The 20996-nt window shown below is 36.4% G+C and overlaps 1 protein-coding gene across 2 annotated transcripts in view; it reads left to right on the forward strand.

Annotated features, from left to right (window-relative positions):
• The window catches only part of BMPR1B (bone morphogenetic protein receptor type 1B), a 292740-nt gene that overhangs the window by 20752 nt on the left and 250992 nt on the right, over positions 1–20996 (forward strand). For both annotated transcript variants that reach the window (XM_033214855.1, XM_033214854.1), the window contains exon 2: positions 7806–7868. The gene's annotated coding sequence lies outside the window, so the exon portion shown is untranslated. The remainder of the gene's footprint in view (positions 1–7805; positions 7869–20996) is intronic.

Genomic DNA, 20996 nt, shown 5'->3' on the forward strand with positions numbered 1-20996 from the left:
GGCAGCACAGAGGTGAATAGGCTAAATGCTCTGCATTAGACATCATTGTGTCTTTCACAACAGATGCAGTCAGTGAACTGTTTATATAGCTGCTTTAAATTTTTCTTTGATTTATAATCTATGAGAAAATGGAAATGTTTGTCTTTTTTTGACGAAACTGTAGAGATTTTAGACAAACGTATCTAGTATTCTAAAAACCAATTCATGAAGAAGTCTCAGCCTGCTGCACTTCAGCTCTGTTGTTAAATTATATATTCAGGTTCTTTTAAGAATTGTTAGGCAGTTGAATGAAGAAAAATTATTTTGATTTTGGTATGTTAGAGGCAATTCATTTGTTAAATTGAACTTATGACACTTCAAAATAATTATTAAGAAATAGTTTGGTGTTCATGAGGTATGTGACTTTTTAAAAAAAATAGCCTCTATATAGCATATCATTATTAAATAAAACAATTAGAAATTTTATAAACTCATGTTTCTTTTTGTTTGGTTATTAGAATCATCTTGTTATTATTCTAAAATAGATGGAAGTGATCAGACTAGATGCTTTAGTTAATGCTAAAACTGTGATGTGAACACACAAGTGATAAAAGGAAAGGAAACTAACCAATGTGTGGCTATCTTTAGGATGTCTTGAGAGGGCTTTTGTTAGCATTTGAGTTAAATTCTTCTGGCGACACAAATATACATATATATTTAATACGCTTTTTGTGACCTTTCTCACCAGTATGACTTTTTCGGTATAACTAGCAATCTTTTAGCAAGGATAGCAGTAAAACTTTCTACTTCTGCAGATTTATTTTTCATTCAATGACGTACTCCTAGTTAAAAGCTCTTTGGGGATTTGTAAAAAAATATATCTTTGCTAATACTAACTCAAAGGGTAAAAATGAATAATATCTTTCTTTAGGAGTTTGAAAAAAAGTTTATCCTCGTGTTGCTTTGTTGAAGTTGATGTAACTTCTCAAATTAGTGATATATATGTCTGTGCATATATACATAGCCCATGAATACACTATTTTTGACAGTTAAATCTAAGCTTGATGATCAAAGTATCTGTTTCAGCACAGAAAAAGAAAAATTTGAGAATGAAGATTTTTATTAACATTTGAGAGTTGACTTTATGTGATTAATGTTTTAATACCCTGAGTTTGCTGAATTAAATCTGAAAGTTGAAAATTAGCTTGAATTTGACTATGGTCCTTTTTTTAACCAGTTAATTGTGTCATTTCTTTGATTATTTGTTAATGCTGGGAACTTCTCAAGCTCAAAACAGTGTAAAAAGATAGACCTCCCTAGAGCATATATATAAATATAAAATGCCTATGAATTGGTTCTATAATCCTGAATGAAAATGTAAACATTTTGAAAGAAACCCAATTTGTAACTATAACTTTTTTTGCATATTTTTAGGTAGATGTTTGCAGGAGTTATTTCTTCATTTGTTCCTAAAAGTGAAAATACAGGTATAAGCAAGTATTTTTAGAAAATTATTGGCTCTTAGAATATGTGATTATTTTAGAAAATGATTAAGTGCCAAAGTAAGACCCTATTGTAAGGAGAGGCTTGGATCTATAAGTTAATATAAACTATATCATGAATCAAAACCAAGTGAAATGAATAGAGGGTACTGCTTTGAAAGATTTAGTCTCTCTAGAGTATTTATGATTACTGTATGTTTAGTAGGCAACATTTATGAAAGTATTACTTGCTTATACTTTGGCTTGTTCATGAATCTGAAAGGATCCTAGGGAAGCCTGAGATACTTTTTTCTCACAGGCTTTGCATATGTAAATATCCGCCAGTCAGAGTGGGTTTGAGGCCTTGACCTTGTTTTTCTGAAGCTCTCTGATAAGAAGAGCTGCCTACTCTCCATGACAAGGTCTGGTCCTGCTGCTGCACCATCACCTTGGAAAGGGGGCTTAAAGCCCCAGTCTGGAATGACATGACTTGGCTTCTGTCTCAGGTCTTCCTGCTTATATAGGATGACCCTGCGTGGACTCCAAAACCTTTTGTGCCTTGGGTGCTCCCAATGTAAATAAGCAATAGTGTTATCTATTCCTGCGTGACTCATGGATATTCAAAATCATTATTGATAATGCGATGCATTGGAAAGCATTTGGGAATTTTGGCTGTTAAGATACTATTCTTCTGTCTTTCATTCACCCAGAAAATTGGAGCATTTGTATCTGTCTATTAGCCCTTTTGTGGTCCCCGCTTACCACCGAGGGTCTGGTGTAACTTAGTAAATTCTGTTAACAGAATTGAAAGAAAGAAAAAGTTAGCTATAATCTTACATATTTCTTTTTTTCTATGAATTTTAAATGAGAATTAAAGGCAATAATGTCTGTGTTCTTTTGTATGTTGCTTTGTATATGTAGTAGTATAACATAAGGGTTTTTTTGTTTTGGTCCAAATTTTTTGTAAACATTATTTTTGACGGATTTATAAGATGTTCAGCCAAGAAGACATACCGTGTCTTACTTAGCTCTTCTATACTTGGATGTTTAGATTGTTTCTAGTTTTTGATATTATGAGATGTGTGTTATGAGAGGAACATCTTAGTTTATAAAATTTGATCTGATTTGGGTATAATGATTCTTAGCAGCAGAATTACTAAGTCCAAGGGTAGGAGTCCTTTAATGCTCTTGATAATTACGGACAAATTCTTTTCCTTTTTTCTTTTTTTTTGAGACTGGGTCTTTCTCTGTTGCCCAGGCTGAGTGCAGTGGCACAATCATGGCTCACTGCAACCTCAAACTCCTGGGCTCAAGCGACCATCCTACTTCAGCCTCCCCAATAGCTGGGCCTACCTGTGCATGCTATCACACTTGGATTTTTTTTTTTTTTTAATTTTTTTCTAGAGATGGGAGTCTCACTATGTTACCCAGGCTGGTCTTTAACTTCTGGCCTCAAGCTGTCCTCCTGCCTCAGCCTCCCAAAGGGCTGAGATTGCAGGCATGAGCTCCCATGTGCAGCCCTGACAAGTTATTTTCTGAAAGGTTTTAAATGTAGTTTAAATTTGCTCCTTAGACTAGATATTCTGTTCTTGGCTCTGACTCTTTGATATGGTTTGGCTGTGCCCTCATTCAACTCTCATCTTGAGTTGTAGTTCCCATAACCTCACTTGTCATGAGAGGCACCTCATGGGTGGTGATTAGATTATGGGGTCGTTCCCCCATGCTGTTCTTGTGATAACAAGAGACTTCTCATGAGATCTGATGGTTTTACAAGGGGCTTTCCTCTCCTTTGTTCAGCACTTCTTTTTCATGCCACCACGTGAAGAAGAACGTGTTTGCTTCCCCTTCCACCATGATTGTTAGCCTTCTGAGGCCTTCCCAGCAATGTGGAATGTGAGTCAGTTAAACTCTTTCCTTCATAAATTACCTAGTCTCAGATATTTCTTCATAGCAGGATGAGAACAGACTAATATACACTTTAAACACTCTTCATTTTTCTAGGCCTGGTTGTTTCAAAAATACTTCTCAGACTCTCCAGCACACTAAAATAGGATCATTCATTTCTCGCAAGTGGTTGTGGATCCCTGTCTCTCAAATTTATTAATGTAATCAGAAAATTCAATATATTATCCTGGGTTAATAGCAAGTATAGTTGTATTAATTTCTTGAAGCTGCTGTAACAATTTACACAAATTTAGTGGATTAAAACAACTGAAATTTATTCTCTCATAGTTCTGGAAGACCAGAGTTCAAAGTCATTGTCCCTGAGTTGGAATTAAGGTGTCAGCAGGGCTGTGCACCCCTGGATTGTCTAGGAAATAATTCATTCCTTGCCTTATCCAGCCTCTGGTGGCTACTGGCATTCCTTGGCTTGCGGTTTGCATCAGTCTAGTCTCTTCCTCTCTGGTCACATTACCTTCTCTTCTTCTGTGTGTACAATTTCCCTCAGGCTCTCTCTCATGAGGACATGTGGTGGCCTATGTGGATAATGTGGATAATCCAGGATAGTCTTCCCACCACAAAATCCTTAATCTAATCACATCTCCATAGACTCTTTTTTTTAAAATAATGTAACAGTGTAACACTTACAGGTACCAGTGATTAGGACCTGACTTTTCAGGCCACTACAGCTTTTACAAAGATGAGTAAGATAGTTTGACTAATGCTTTGGATTTTTTAAAAATCATATATATATATATATATATACACACACACACACACACACATATATGTGTGTTTATATATGTGTATATATATCTAAGAGCAAAATAACTGATATTTCTGGGAAATTATATGGTTGAATATGAAGTGCAAATATGAATATAAAGATGTGAAGCCTTCCGGTAGTATTATCTCTTCCTAGTATTATATGACCTCCTGTTAAATGTGGTATATTTCTATTTTTTGAGATGCAGCAAAAGAAGCGTTGATATTTTATAACTGGTATTTAAGAAACTTTTCATTAGAAATATGAAATTTCCTAATTCAAATTCATGAAAATTTGAGAAAATTTATTATAGCCACTGTCAAAGTTAAGCAGGAAATTAAAACTTTTCCTTTTGAAATGGGAATGTCTGTACTGGAATTAAATTGAGCATGTTTTCTCCCTGTAAATACTCTTGATGTCAACTAAGTTTCCCTTTTCACCCACACATGGTACAATTATAGTTTCAGGTATATATTTCTGACAATCTGTACCAGGTGCAGACCTTGCTATTCAAATTACCACCATACAGTTCTAGAAAATAGCAGGTTGTCACTTCTAGATTCTCAGCAAGAGAGAGGAACTCAAAGAAGGTGGAGAAGAGGCAAGGGTTAGAAATAACCTGCCAGTTCTAGTCTTCAGAACCTTTGCATAAACAAGATTGGAATGAAAACAGGTTTTTTTTTTTAATTTGGAAACCTGTAACTTATCCAATCATAACATTCCATGCTGAGTGCATGCACATTTTAGAAAGACACCACAGTGTAATGCGCTGGGTCCCCGAATCTGCTTCAGTGCTAGCTTTGTGTATAACTTGAACCTAAGACGTCAATTGGCTGGATGGTGTATTTTTATATAGCATCCGGTAAAATGGAAATAGAGGATAAAATGGCCAGCAAAAAAAAAAAAAGCCTAACAGAAATAAGTTTTAAGAAAATTTTACATGTTAATCAGAATGTTAAGTCTTGTATTTATAAATGCAAAATTGTGAAGGCACAATTTAAGTTTTCGTATGTATATAAAAACATGATGCTGACTTCAGAAATTTGCAGTGCCTAGCCTCAGCTAAATACAATGGAAGTGTGTGAAAAACAAGGGCAGAGGTTCAGAATAAGTAAAGTTTAACAAAAGCAATTTAAGGCCTAAACCTGATTATTTTGTTCAAGAGTACAGATTTATATGTTATTTGAGGCAGAAGTTGGGACAGCAAAGAAGCTGTCTGTATTATTTGAATAGTCAGAATATCAAGTAGTAAGCTATTTGATTACTTTTTAGGGGTGTGGAAACAATTTTGTTAATTTTGTTATGGCAAATCTTGGGAACCCAAATAACTTACCAAAAAAGCGTATACTTCTAGATGTTTTCAAAATACATGGTCCTCACCCATATCTCTGGAATCTTTAAGACAGTTTACCAAACAGTAAAGCAAAAACCAACCTAAAAACAAAAAGCACCAAATAAAGTTGCCCAACAAATATGCCCCAAGAGTGTCAGACCTCCCATGATTCTGAGCTTTGCACATGCATTTGAAAAGTAGACTAAGGTCTTGTAACACTGATGGTTCCAACCCCAGAACCCCTTGGGCAGAAGGGCCAGTTAGGTGTCCTTTTCTGTTAATACTTTGTGCAGGGTTGGTAGGGGCCCTCAGCTCATAGGTTGAAACTCAAAGAAGTATTCTCTGCTTCCCAGGCATATTGAGCATTGAAGAGATTTAATGTTTCCAAATTGAGTGTTGTGACTTTTTAATGGGATCATGACATCAATTTAGTGGGTTTCAACTAGCAAATACATAGATTAAAATACAGTAAAATGGAAAATATCAGAATGCCTCACCTGTAAGGATAAGCATTGTTTTGTGAAAATTTTAATTGTTGTGATATGATGTAAAATTTTCTAATAGGCTATTCTTAGATCTCAGTCGGAATAAGACTCCTTCCTTGTGGAGAAGGAGTGCCTAGTACATTATTAGATCTTTGTTTTCAGATCTTGAGAGGGCCCAAGAGACCGGATGGCAGTTTATTACTGCTGGCAGTTGAGTGCAGTGAGAGCATATAGAGAATGACCTTGAAGATTTAGGCTGTGTTTAACACGACTGAGAGACTGAGAAATTATTCCCTATATTCTTGACCATGTATTCACTTCCCTGAAATTGAAGTTCAAAAGCTTCTTTATAACCTAGGAAATACCAACTAAAACAACAATGAAATATCACTTTAAACCCGTCAAATTGGCAAGAAATAGTTGATATCTGATATCTCCAGACTTGGCCTGAATGTGGCAAAAGAGGAATTCTTTTCTTTCTCTTGGGAAAGCAATTCGACAGTTCCCTGTAAAGCAGAAAATGTGTGTACTCTCTGACCCAACACTTCTATAGCTACGCATCTGCCCTGGAGGGACTCTTCTCCTGAACATGGGCAAGAACACTTGCACCGGGGTGCTCATTGTCCCACTTGTATGTGTGCATGTACAAGATGGAGTATAGCAAAGATTAGACACCTAGTCACATAGGTATATTCGTATGAAGATATATCTGATCTCTGCTATACATACTCTGGTTCATTTCAATAATAGAATGGTTCAGAGGGCTCTGCAGACTGCGTGGTGTGTGTGTGTGCGTGTGGTGTGTTTAAAGGAAACAACTTGACTATTCCTCCCGAGTAATTAATAACACACAGGTTTATTTATGCTGCAAATACAGCAGTTGAAGTGAGTGAATTATATTTCTGCCTGTATCAATGGAAATTCATTACACACACACACACACACACACAGATAGAGAGAGAAGATGGGGGAAAAGAAACTGCAAATTATTCATGTAATATAATGCCATTTATGTAAAAGTTTGACCCACAGAACACAATTGTGTCTATTATGTCTAGGCATTCACATATATTAAAACAAAAAACCTGAATGAAATTATATTCTGAAAATTATTTATCTCTAGAGAGGAAGAGAGTGAAAAGGATGGTGGCAGTCCTTAGTGGTAGTGTTACAAAAATAAAGACTCTGAAACCTAAATAGCAAAATGTTAATATTTAGTAAATATTTCTAAACTTTTGTTTTTTTCTGAAGTATTAAACAGCTTAAGATGTAGTAGTCTATTCTATGCTTTAAAAAGTAGAATCATTTAGTCTTTGAGTTATCACTTAATACATATGTTGGGAATTGCGTATCTCTTTGAATATATTAAATTTAAAACTAACTTAAAGAAAGGACAGACTTTAAACTCTTGCAGTCTCCTTTGCTAATCTCTGCTGTACTCATTTTCACTTTAATGACGGAGTGGTTGAGAGAGTAACCGGAAATGCTTTCTTTGTTTTGCTTATTCTCAATTTAGTCTCTGCAGACTGCTGAATTAATTCAATCTTGATGTTCTCCAAGTATGCTCTGTTCACTAGAACAGAAGCTCTGTGAGGGCTAGGTTTTGATCTCTGCTTCACCAGGTGTGTAATGCCTGGCAGATAGTAGGGTGCAGTAATATTTGTTGAATGAAGAAATAAATGGATAAAAAATGAGTGCTTTTTCATAGCCTGTTAGTTTATGCATGTAGCATGGCTAAGGGCGTATCAGGCAAAATAAAGTTATGGCGTAGAAGTTAATTAGATGCTTCTATATTAATCTGTTCCTTACTTGCCTTCTAGAACTTGGTATTGGGACAAAGTGTATTTTTCTGAACAAATTTCTCAGCTACCTTTGTTTGAAAGGTAAGAATTCAATTTAACCCCTTACCCCCCTTTTTAACCCCAAGTCCCAGTTAATCTAGTTAAGTTTAGTACTCGATCAGACAGAAAAGAATGAACTTATGTGTAGCCCTATCTCTATAGTATCTGTAATTTCTGATTTCTGTGTTTGCTTTTGTTCTTGTTGCTGCTCTATTTAATTCTTAATCATGTAAACTGCCTCAAAAGTACTTTTGAAAAAATAAGGACAAATTACTTCCATAAGCATTTATATTCTTGTAAAGTTGTATATTGCTTACTCTTTTTTTTTTTTTAAAGACAATCATTTAAGATGTTTCTGTGGTCCAGTATTTTTAAAAGAATTCAGTTATGAATTTTATACAGCAGATGCTTAGTTAGTGTTATGGGTGGAATTATATCCCTCATAATTTATACATTGAACTTAAAACGTGATTGTATTTGGACATAGGGTCTTTAAGAAGGTGATTAGGTTTAGATGAGGTCATTGGGGGTAAGCCTTAATCCAGTATAACTGGTGGTATGACTTATAAGAAGAAGGTATTAAGACACAGTAGAGAGGAAGGACCAGGTGAAGACACAGAGAAAGGACAGCCATCTGCAACCCAAGGAGGGAGGCCTCAGAAGAAAGCAGCCCTGCGGATACCTTGATTTCAGACTTCCAGCCTCCAGAATAGTGAGAAAATAAATTGCTGTTCTTTAAGCCATCCAGTGTGTGGTATTTGTCACAGTAGCCCTAGCAAACTAGTGCACTTAGTGAAGTGAAAAAAATATACATATCCATCTTTTATTTTATAAACCTACATTTTAATAGACAGTATCATCTCCTTTATATCTTATGATGATATGGAATTCTTATTTTCAGGAAGTTAAAAAATTTCAAATGTGTATTCTATATAATAATACTTTATGTTTATGTCATTCTTTATATTTTAAATAATTGGTACACGCCATCTCATTAGATTAGCAATCTGACATCAATGATTTGCTGTAGAAATGCATTCTGTTGCATAAGAACATTTCAATGTCTATGTAGTTATATGACTTACAGATGCTCTGTAATAATAATAATTAATGCCTATAATAGTGACTTTGAAGTACTAATACCATTCAGGCACTTTGCCCTTTCAGCTAGATTTAATGTTAGTGTTAGTCTGTTATTCTAAGAAGTGGTAAACAGTATATATTAATGTGATAGCAGATAGGGGTTCAGAATATTAAATTTGCTGAAATTCTTTATTCTTTACTTAAATTATTGGTGAATATTATTAATGGCATTGCTTTTGCAGTAATGAGCTGTGCTAGTTTTAATTCAGCCACATCAGGTGATTTGTGAATTACCTGTAAGAGAAATCAAAGACTGTAAACCTTTGTTCAGTGTGAAACATTCTTTTGCTTATTCTAAAATGAAAGATGTGCTAATCAATAATGAACAACATAATTTTCTGTGGTAGCAATTGTGGAGGTAATTTCTCTGAGGTTTTAAAATATATTAAGTTGTAAAAAACTTATATATGAAAAAGATTGGTTTTGAACCTACTCACTTTTTAGTATTGGCTTGCTTTATTCCACAACATAGTAAATGTCGAGAAAAACGAACTTGGAATATTGCACTCATATCTTTTGTTTTTCTTCATCATCCCTCAGCATTCTATGTGTATACTTTAAATGCCACAAGAAGATAAAAGTATTTTATGAAATGGTCTGCCCTAAATTTTAAGGACTCTATTTTTAATAACTCCAAGCTTTAAAAGTCTCGGAAGCTTTAAATAATTTCTATTTTTGGCAGACACCATGAGAATTGTTTTGGATAAATTATTTGAAAATAGATGTCTTCGTTTAAGTCGTATTCTGTTTGTGAATTCCTTTACAGATATTGTCCAAAGATGGGTAAAATTTTCTTTTAGTTTAAGATGACCAAGGTGGTTAGAAAGGCATGATGAATTTCTTACCTGACCTGATAGCATGAGTCAATTTAAATGAATTTTCTTACTTTTATTCAAAAACTAGAAAATTATGTTTTATTTTTCACTGGACTGCTTTAGACAGGCATAGCAAATATCCCAATTTAAATTTTATCTACAACATGTAGACCTTATTGCCATTTGGTATTGCTTCTGTAGTGAAGACAACTGATTACTAATACAAACTGTAATGGCTAACAATTTGAAAACTATAGTTTTTATAATTAGCGTATAGTTTAAAAATGGCTCTTAATGACTATTTTTTACATCTTAATCAGTGAAAAATAACTAACCTATACTTTCTGTCAATTTGAGTTTTAAGGCTTTTTTTGACTACTCAGATCTTACATTTACATAATCTTCTTTAAACATTTCCCCTTTTAATAAATTTCATTATGTATTGTACCCCAAAGATACTGGCTGTCATTGTGATTATATTGCTCGTTCTGCATTCCTTTGCATACCCTGGCAGATGTGATGCTCTGGACGTCTCATGCAGGATGCCTGCCTACGTCTGGCTTCTATGGCTTAACTAGAGGCTAACTTTATCACTGATGGGCTGATGGTGGGCAGGGCAGTAGTGCTCTCTCTTTTTCTGATTTTCTTTGCATTTACTTTTTTATCTTGATGGAAAATTTGGCACTTACTAAGAGAACAGTGATGTATTTTACCATTTAAATAGTGGAATTCTTTTTTTTTGTTACTATTTATTCTGTTTTTTTTTTTTTTGTTGTTGTTGTTGTTATGAATGGACATGTATTTTCCTTTAGGAAAATATCAAGCAACAAAGGAGTAATTAATGGATAATAAAATGAACAAAGTAATGGTGATTTTAAAGAAGTATTTCTAAGATTTGTTCTATTTTTGTCAAGGAGACTCCTAGTTCCTGCTCAGCCAAGATTTTTCTTCTGTGAATAGTGTTTGGATATAATTCACATTATCTCCAATGACTCTACTTTTTCCTGGCTGCTAAAGATAAATAGCATCTTAGATTGATAGTTTCTTTCTGTTGATATATTGGTAAGTCAGCCAATTCAGAGTTAAGTCTAGTTGATTTGAAAATCTGGATGGATAAATGCCTTGAAAATGCCCTTGGAAACCAAATTAAAATTAAAACCACTTTTTGTTTTGCATGGTACTATTATTTTTGTTATGTCAAAAGCCCAGTCTGAATACTGATGTATTTCAGACGACACATTTATTCGTGTCTTATATGGGGAAAAAACAAACACATAAAATATTCACTCTTAAGGGGCAACAGCCCTAAAATAAAAACATTTTATGACTGGTCAGTAGTCTTCCTGGCTGTTCATTTATGAAAGATGCATCCTTTCCAAATACCTAATGCATGTGGGGCTCAAAACCTAGATGACGGGTTGATGGATGCAGCAAACCACCATGGCACATGTATACCTATGTAACAAACCAGCGTGTTCTGCACATGTATCCAAGAACTTAAAGTATAATAATAATAGAAAAAGAAATATGCATCCTTTCATTTTGTATCTCCTTGGCTTGATAGATTGTTGAAGTAAACACTTGAGGGCAGTCACATATTTAGGGTAGTGAAGACTACTGATTACTAATGCAAACTAATTAGCTAACAGTTTGAAAACTATAGTTTTTATAATTAGCTTATAGTTTAAAAACAGCTCCTAATAACGATGAATAACTCACAGTTTTGGTTCCTTAACACAAACAAGATCATTTATATTATACCTATTATAATTGAGTTAATTTATGGGTTTTGCAGAGCAACTCTTTGATTATCTCTCTTTAGGGATTATTCTTCCTATTTCCATATAGATATCTCAGAATGTTTCATTGCTATCACCTTCGAGTACTTCTCAGCGTACTGTTTACACCACAGTTCTCAGCTTCAGATCAGTAACTCTGGGATTTGCAACAGAATCAATCAGAATGTACATGCCTGTGCTTTGTCCTGGATGTATTGCTTTAGAATTTTGGAGGTGGTAGCTGGATAAGTGCATCATGGAAAAGCTTCTCAGTGTATTCTGACACACTCCTTTCATGAAGAGGCATTGACTATACCATAAACCCTAGAAATACATCATTGGCAATATTACTGTTTTAAAGGAGAGAAAGGCATCTTCTTGTTTTTGACCCAGAATGGCATTGCCTATAACAGGTGAAAGGGAATCATGCTATGTTAACAGGAATCAACATTATCCATTTTTAATGAGTTCATTAAACAGGCAATATTTATTTGGTTGTCTGTTCTATGTTAGGAGCTTTCAGTTCAGCACTCAGGCAGCAAATAAGGTAATTGCCTGTGCATATGCTTGGTCCTGTCTGTCTGTCCAAAGCTCCTCTCTTCTCCATTCCCTTTTTTCCTCGGTAACTCATCTATTAACATGTAAATCAAGAAATGCCCTCTGTCTCAGGGAAGCCCTTACCAGAATCTCTAGGTTGAATTAGAGGCCAACTGCATGGCACCCTAGAGTTCATAGCATGTTGTTAACATCTGTGTGTATCATTGCATGTAAAAATATTTTTATTTGTTATGGTTTGCTTATATGTGTTAGTCATTAATCTATTAATTCATTCGGTGAAGAGATGCTGACTCGTATACTAGCCTGGGAAACCTCTGTGTCCTCAGTGCCTAATTTAATACTCCTTTTTCTATCTAGTAGTAAAATTGATATGAATGTTTATGTCTGAGGTCTATATAAATTAAAAGGTAAAAAATCTTAAGCCAGGTGTGGTGGCATGCACCTCTATTCACAGATATTTGGGAGACTGAGGTGGGAGCATTGCTTGAGGCCAGAAGTTTGAGGCTGTAGTGTACAATGCTCTCACCTGTGAATAGCCATGGTCCTCCAACATGAGCAATGCAGTGAGACCCTGTCTTTGAAAAAAAAAAAAAAGAAGGAAAAAAACAAAAAAAAGTAAAAGGTCTTGGGGAAGGGTCCATAGCAAATAAGCAGAGGAAATTTGAGCTGTTGCCCTTTAACAGGAGACAAGAAGATACTTTTCATAAGAATTGCACTTTCTACACTAAGTTAGAGGGTTCGATAGTGTGTCAGAATTATGGAATTTTGTAAGGGTAAATTTTAACATATTTGTGTGTATGTTTCTGATATTTTATACATCACATTTGAAATTTCTTTTTGTTTCTATTCATTCATTCAGTAAGCATTATTTAAACCAGTCCTTCTTAAACTTTATTTTTGCATGGTCTCTGTGATTCTCTTCTCTCCTTGTTACCTTTCTTCTCTCAGCGGCCCCGTCTCTTCTGCTTGCTTTTCACCCTAAACCACTAAACAGTAGAGCTTCTTAAGGTTTTATTCCTGTCAACATCTCTTCTTTTTCTACACAATGATCTGTAATATCACCCTTTCTTAAGGGTCTCTGTACCATCTTTATGTCAATGACTCCCCAGTTTTTAATCAGCTTCAATCCTTTTATTATAGAGAGTAATTAATTTCAAATACTCAGTCATGAAGAAAGGGTGGACTGATAGATATCTGCAGCTGAAGTCAGGATTTTCATCAAATCCAACGGTGGCTCATGAAAGCATTCATTGAAGTCAGATATCTTCTCTTTAAAAACATGATAAAAACCCTATTTTTTGCTTTAATAGTGTCTCCGTGTTCATAGTTCTTACCTACTGTTCATGACCTTACTCTCTGTGTCACTGTCCTAGGACTGCTGTATGAAATTATTACAAACTTTGTGGCTTAAAACAACAGAAAATAATTTTCCTCACCATTCTGAAGACCAGAAGTCTGAAATGAAGGTGTTGGCAGGGCCATACTCCCTCTAAAGGTGCTAGGAAAAAATCCTTTCTTGCCTTTTCCCAGCTTCTGGTAGCTCCTGGTGATCATTGGTGGTGTTTGGTTTGTGGCTGCATCACTCTAGTCTCTGCTTTCACATGCCTTTCTTTATGTATATTTCTGTGTGTCATCTCCTCTTAAGGACAGCAGTCATTGAATGTAGGGCCCATTCCAATCCAATATGACCTCATCTTAGTGAATTAAGTCTGGGAATATAATTATATGTGGGAATATAATAGAGAACACTATTTCCAGTGTTCTGGGTGAGTATGAACTTTTGGGGGATACTAACTTACTATACTCACTAGATTAATCTATGCTAAATACCCAACAGGAGAGGCAGCTGTAGGGAAGAGCTAGAGTATGAAACCTGGAAAAACGACTGCCAGACTCTGCTGCTTGTGGGTGTGTGGCCGTGGGTAAGGTAGTTGCTCTGTGCTTTCAGCTTCCTCATGTACAAAATTGAGATAATAATGATGCCGACTTTGGGGAATTCTTTTAAAGATTAAAATGTTCCAAATATGTAAAGCGCATAGAACAATCCCCAGCAAAAAGTGGAACATGTTAGTGATAATTGCTATCATAGTCAGTCTTCTTGCTTAGTAGGCCTGAGATAAAACTTTCTCCTAATTCATCCCTCCTCCTCCCTCTTCCTGATTTTACATGTTATTTAGTTGTTTCTCCTTCTCACTATAATTATTTGTGAGAAGTTACAAGAGTTACACTACGGTAAGAGCAGATAGGCTTTGCACACCTTCAAGGTCAGTTCTGGATCAACCCACTCAGAAACCACTGCACGGATGAATGGCTGGAGATTGTGGGGCCTATTGTGTCTCCAGGTGCCTGTGGTTACGTGGGATCCCTGGAATGTTAATTAATTTTCGTATTTCCCCTTAAGGTACTTCTGCGGCTCAAAACAATGAATTTCTGAGTTAGGTCCCAAAGTGGCATTTTTGTTTGCCAACACCCTCATAGGAAACTGTACTAGAAGCTTTCTTGTAATATTTAAGAGTCTTTAAAAGACATTCTAGATATATAAAGCTAGTTTAATATCTGCTCTCAGGACTAGCACTGGAGCCTTTGGTGACATCTTCACACTAAAGATTCGGAGATTACTTTTAGGTTATATGCCTTGCAACACTAAGGTAGATTTATTGGAACTAAGGGGCCCTGAGGTAAGCGAACATATTCTCATCTTTCTTCTGAGAACCTTTTGGCCCCATTAGAAGTATTTGGTTTTAAAGTATGCCTCATTTTATGTCATCCCCTGCAACATTTTTTCCTCTCAAAATTAGAGAAAAACAATACACCAGTATCTCAGGTGATAGTAGTGTTTGGCACTTAGGGACTCCAGATGTATTCTTTGAAGTAGATTGAAGTCTTTTGCATTCTTTCCTGCTATTAGAGAACAATGGCAAAAAGCCAGATTCAATCTAGCTAAGTAATTTATAAGATAAGCTAAGTAACGTAAGTTTGGATGTTCAGTATAATTTGTCAATGTGTGCTTTTTAGGTATATTTGCTTATTTCTATTACACCATGAAACTAAACTACAATATTAAAAGTTTCAGGCCAGGTATGGTGGCTCATGCCTGTAATCCTAGTACTTTGAGAGGCCGAGACAGGAGAATCACTTGAGGCCAAAAGTTTGAGACCAGCCTAGGCAACATAGCGAGACCCCCATCTCTAAAAAAATAAAAATAAAATAATTAGCCAGGCATAGTGGCACACCTGTAGTCTCAGCTGTTCAGGAGGCGGAGGCAGGAGGATTGCTTGAGCCCAGGAGTTTGAGGTTATAGAGAGCTGTGATGGTGCCACTGAACTCCAGTCCGGGCAACAGAAAGAGACCCTGTCTTTTCCCACTCCCCCCAAAACTGAGATAATTCAGTTTAAAAATCCTTATGAATAAAAAGGAACTTATTAAATTGACTCACCCAGTACTTAGGTGAACCACTTATTCTGTACTGTGCTTTCACTTCACTGACCTATATTTTGGATATTTAATACATACTAATGTATTCATAAAAACTATTCTAGTTTCTTCTCTCTGTAGAGGGATGAGCTGAGGAAACTACTCATTCATTCATTGATTCACAAAAGTTTAAAGTGTAAACATTACTGGCTTAGTACCGGACTGAGGATACAGAGATGAGTGAAACTCAATCTTTTTCTCAGTGAATCTGGAAGAGGGAATTGATGTGTAAACCATTAAATTAAAACATAGTGTGAAAAGGGCAAGACATAGCAATTATTAACTTTATCTAGAAGTGAATGTGGGGAGAAGTGTGCTGCCAGGTAGTAATGACTGAGCTGTGTTTTAAAACATAGAAGAAGCTTGTTGGCTGATAGGAACAGAGGAGAAGAGCGCCAGCAAGATCTTCTCAGGTACCATGACTTCACAAGATATGGTGTCTTTAAGAACTACAAGCAACTTGATTTTCCCGGAGTTTGCAGTACATGGGTTTTATATTTCCCAGAGTCCTCTAGTAGCTGTGGTCTTCATTGTGGTTTCTGGAAATTCAGAAAATTTTACTGACCTCATGATATTTTCCAAATCATTTGAAGAGATAATATAATATGAAGTTAATGAACATTTGCACAAGTGAGTGTAAATTAAGCCCTGATAACTGATATCTCAAAATTGGAGATATTACAATCATAGCATTTTCAATGTTCTTCCTGCTTCAGTACATCTAAGGTATGTGAAGCACTCTTGTTAGTAATGGTGGCTCCCCATGGCAATAACTCTTGATCATGGGCAGTGGTATAGGAGTAGACCCAATTTGTGTATTTGCTAAGGTCAGTCTAGTTTCTGTAGCAGATGTATCTCCACATATAAGTGGATTAACACACTGTATTAGTCCTTTTTCATGCTGCTAATAAAGATAGACCCAAGACTGGGCAATTTACAAAAGAAAGAGGTTTAATTGGACTTACAATTCCATGTGGCTAGGGAAGCCTCACAATCATGGCGGAAGGCAAGGAAGAGCACGTCCTGTCTTACGTGGATGGCAGCAGGCAAAGAGGGAGTGAGGAGGTGCAAAAGCAGAAAACCCTGATAAAACCGTCGGATCTCTTGAGACTTGTTCATGACCATGAGAACAGTATAAGGAAACCGCCCCCATGATTCAGTTATCTCTCACCGGGTCCCTCCCACAACATGTGGGAATTATAGGAGTACAATTCAAGATGAGATTTGGGTGGGGGACAGAGAGCCAAACCATATCACACAATAAATACCTTTTTTTTTCTCATTTAAGTGAAGTACAAAGTGGAAGCTTTTTACTGGTAAGGGGGTATGAGGTGGATGGAGGTTAGATTGAAGGGGAGTGGGCCTGGCTTCCTGTTTTGCTCAGAGATTCAAGCTGACAGACACTCCACTTTCTACAGCAAATAGCTTTGAAAGTTGCCTTAGGTGTTCCCAGCAAAGTGGGATATGGGGAAAGAGAATGGAGAAGGTCCATCTGCTTTTTACCTAAGTTTAGAAGTGGCATACATAACCTTTGCTCATGTCTCCTTGGTGAAAATCAGCCAGGAGGTCCCACCTAAATGCGAAGGATGATGGGAAATGTGGTCATTCCGAACGACAGTTCAGCTCTGTAGAAGGTGACCACAACACAGCCAGCTGCCTCTGTAGCCAAGGCTTTTTAGACTCTCCAGAGGCAGTGAGGGGTATGGAAATAATAGGTAGCTTGAGAAAGCCTCACAGGTGATTCCCGTATGTCCTCTTAGGGAGGGCACTTTTCTCTCTTCAGCTGATTTGAGTGTTATAACTAGCCATATCTCTTCCTGTGTAGATACAGATCAGAAAATTTAGGGAGGGTAAGTTGGGGGCAGAATTAAATGTAAAACTTGTATTAAGTATTTCATGTACATCATTCTGCTTTTCCTTCATTTCTAGCTGTCATGGTGTGCTGCTTTTTTTTTTTTCCAGCCGATTTTCAACATCAGTTTTTGTTAAAATTGTTTAAAATTCTTAAAACTCCCAGGAAATTATAACTTTTAAATACATTTTAAGCATTATATTGCTTTTGGAAGAGGTGACACAATCCTCAGATTGATTAATATTTGATGTAATTTTTTATTTGAGTAAAATTTTAGTGAAGAGTCCATTATGAAATAATTTTCAAGTGGGCAACATATATGTATAGTGTAGCTGGTAAGTGGAGATTAAGCATATATTCTGCTTTTTATCTCTCTTTCAACAACAAATGCTGTGAGGTTTACATTATTAGCTTATAACCTTATCTAAGTGGTGTTAACGAGTCTTAAGATTAACAGCAACAACAGCAGAAACTCTTGGAAAGAGATTAAGAATTTCTGCCACTGCTGATAGTTTTTTGATTTTGAAAAAGTCACTTCCTTTTGTTAACCATTGTAAAGATTGAAACTATTGCAGTGAACAGGATGCTTAGTGTGACAGTTTGAACCACATTTTCAGTTCTCTTTGTCATTTGATTTATTTTATTTTTTTATTTATTTTTTATTTTTATTTATTTATTTGGGGGGGTTATCCACTTTATTTTTTTTTATTTTTTATTATACTTTAAGTTTTAGGGTACATGTGCTTAACGTGCAGGTTTGTTACATATGTATACTTGTGCCATGTTGGTGTGCTGCACCCATCAACTCGTCAGCACCCATCAATTCATCATTTATATCAGGTATAACTCCCAATGCAATCCCTCCCCCCTCCCCTCTCCCCATGATAGGCCCCAGTGTGTGATGTTCCCCTCCCCGAGTCCAAGTGATCTCATTGTTCAGTTCCCTCCTATGAGTGAGAACATGCGGTGTTTGGTTTTCTGTTCTTGCGATACTTTGCTAAGAATGATGGTTTCCAGCTGCATCCATGTCCCTACAAAGGACACAAACTCATCCTTTTTTATGGCTGCATAGTATTCCATGGTGTATATGCGCCACATTTTCTTAATCCAGTCTGTGACAGATGGACATTTGGGTTGATTCCAAGTCTTTGCTATTGTGAATAGTGTCGCAATAAACATACGTGTGCGTGTGTCTTTATAGCAGCATGCTTTATAATCCTTTGGGTATATACTCAGTAGTGGGATGGCTGGGTCATATGGTACATCTAGTTCTAGATCCTTGAGGAATCGCCATACTGTTTTCCATAATGGTTGAACTAGTTTACAATCCCACCAACAGTGTAAAAGTGTTCCTATTTTTCCACATCCTCTCCAACACCTGTTGTTTCCTTTTTTTTTTTTTATTATATTTTAAGTTCTAGGGTACATGTGCATAACGTGCAGGTTTGTTACATATGTATACTGATGCCATGTTGGTGTGCTGCACCCATCAACTCGTCAGCACCCATCAATTCATCATTTATATCAGGTATAACTCCCAATGCAATCCCTCCCTCCTCCCCCGTCCCCATGATAGGCCCCAGTGTGTGATGTTCCCCTTCCCGAGTCCAAGTGATCTCATTGTTCAGTTCCCACCTATGAGTGAGAACATGCGGTGTTTGGTTTCTCTTCTTGTGATAGTTTGCTAAGAATGATGGTTTCCAGCTGCATCCATGTCCCTACAAAGGACGCAAACTCATCCTTTTTTATGGCTGCATAGTATTCCATGGTGTATATGTGCCACATTTTCTTAATCCAGTCTGTCACAGATGGACATTTGGGTTGATTCCAAGTCTTTGCTATTGTGAATAGTGCCGCAATAAACATACGTGTGCATGTGTCTTTGTAGTAGAATAATTTATAATCCTTTGGGTATATACCCAGTAGTGGGATGGCTGGGTCATATGGTACATCTAGTTCTAGATCCTTGAGGAATTGCCATACTATTTTCCATAATGGTTGCACTAGTTTACAATCCCACCAACAGTGTAAAAGTGTTCCTATTTCTCCACATCCTCTCCAACACCTGTTGTTTCCTGACTTCTTAATGATTGCCATTCTAACTGGTGTGAGATGGTATCTCATTGTGGTTTTGATTTGCATTTCTCTGATGGCGAGTGATGATGAGCATTTTTTCATGTGTCTGTTGGCTGTATGAATGTCTTCTTTTGAGAAAAGTCTGTTCATATCCTTTGCCCACTTTTTGATGGGGTTGTTTGTTTTTTTCTTGTATATTCGTTTGAGTTCTTTGTAGATTCTGGATATTAGCCCTTTGTCAGATGAGTACATTGCAAAAATTTTCTCCCATTCTGTAGGTTGCCTGTTCACTCTGATGGTAGTTTCTTTTGCTGTGCAGAAGCTCTTTAGTTTAATTAGATCCCATTTGTCAATTTTGGCTTTTGCTGCTGTTGCTTTTGGTGTTTTAGACATGAAGTCCTTGCCCATGCCTATGTCGTGAATGGTACTACCTAGATTTTCTTCTAGGGTTTTTATGGTATTAGGTCTAACATTTAAGGCTCTAATCCATCTTGAATTAATCTTCGTATAAGGAGTAAGGAAAGGATCCAGTTTCAGCTTTCTACTTATGGCTAGCCAGTTTTCCCAGCACCATTTATTAAATAGGGAATCCTTTCCCCATTTCTTGTTTCTCTCAGGTTTGTCAAAGATCAGATGGCTGTAGATGTGTGGTATTATTTCTGAGGACTCTGTTCTGTTCCATTGGTCTATATCTCTGTTTTGGTACCAGTACCATGCTGTTTTGGTTACTGTAGCCTTGTGTATAGTTTGAAGTCAGGTAGCGTGATGCCTCCAGCTTTGTCCTTTTGACTTAGGATTGTCTTGGCAATGCGGGCTCTTTTTTGGTTCCATATGAACTTTGAAGCAGTTTTTTCCAATTCTGTGAAGAAACTCATTGGTAGCTTGATGGGGGTGGCATTGAATCTATAAATAACCTTGGGCAGTATGGCCATTTTCACGATATTGATTCTTCCTATCCATGAGGATGGTATGTTCTTCCATTTGTTTGTGTCCTCTTTGATTTCACTGAGCAGTGGTTTGTAGTTCTCCTTGAAGAGGTCCTTTACATCCCTTGTAAGTTGGATTCCTAGGTATTTTATTCTCTTTGAAGCAATTGTGAATGGAAGTTCATTCCTGATTTGGCTCTCTGTTTGTCTGTTACTGGTGTATAAGAATGCTTGTGATTTTTGCACATTAATTTTGTATCCTGAGACTTTGCTGAAGTTTCTTATCAGCTTAAGGAGATTTTGGGCTGAGACAATGGGGTTTTCTAAATATACAATCATGTCATCTGCAAACAGGGACAATTTGACTTCTTCTTTTCCTAACTGAATACCCTTGATTTCTTTCTCTTGCCTGATTACCCTAGCCAGAACTTCCAACACTATGTTGAGTAGGAGTGGTGAGAGAGGGCATCCCTGTCTTGTGCCAGTTTTCAAAGGGAATTTTTCCAGTTTTTGCCCATTCAGTATGATATTAGCTGTGGGTTTGTCAT

This window comes from Trachypithecus francoisi, unplaced genomic scaffold (assembly GCF_009764315.1).
Source record: "Trachypithecus francoisi isolate TF-2019V2 unplaced genomic scaffold, Tfra_2.0 Lachesis_group1, whole genome shotgun sequence".
In the NCBI taxonomy this organism is placed as follows: Eukaryota; Metazoa; Chordata; class Mammalia; order Primates; family Cercopithecidae; genus Trachypithecus; species Trachypithecus francoisi.